Source organism: Penaeus monodon, chromosome 32 (genome assembly GCF_015228065.2).
Source record: "Penaeus monodon isolate SGIC_2016 chromosome 32, NSTDA_Pmon_1, whole genome shotgun sequence".
NCBI lineage: Eukaryota > Metazoa > Arthropoda > Malacostraca > Decapoda > Penaeidae > Penaeus > Penaeus monodon.
Window position 1 is genome coordinate 32,236,812 of NC_051417.1, and position 445 is coordinate 32,237,256.

The 445-nt window shown below is 41.3% G+C and overlaps 1 protein-coding gene across 1 annotated transcript in view; it reads right to left on the minus strand.

The window, feature by feature from the left end:
• LOC119593820 (nuclear transcription factor Y subunit beta-like) overlaps nucleotides 1–445 on the minus strand; it is a gene marked incomplete at its 5' end in the record, with an annotated part of 86,519 nt that overhangs the window by 27,301 nt on the left and 58,773 nt on the right.

Consider the following 445-nt stretch of genomic DNA (forward strand, 5'->3'; position numbering starts at 1 on the left):
CAGAATTCAAGATCCAGACAGACACAGATACAAACAGAAGAAATAACACACTACCCCCCCCCCCCCAAGAAAAGAAGAAAAAAAATCACAAGGAAACTATGCTTGTTGAAGTAAACAAGACACCCCTCTTGCAGACAGGAGGCAACAGCTCCTCTTCTCTAACAGCAGGTGGAGCTTTGCAAGACGCAATATGCAACCATGCAACCATTATCTAAAATAACTTCTGGCAAGGTGAAGCAAGCGGGGCATCTCTTTTTTAAAACAATGAATTGCTTTTGTATCAAACAAAACAATACTGAAAAAGGGCACGGGATAAGCAAGGGTGTTGGAGTGCGATTCGAATGAGGTTGTGGATTTTCTTACGTAATTGTGGTGTGTTTGTGGAAAGAGAGTACCGTGTATCTATTTCTCTATGTCTGTCTGTCTAGTTTTATGTTTGTGTGGT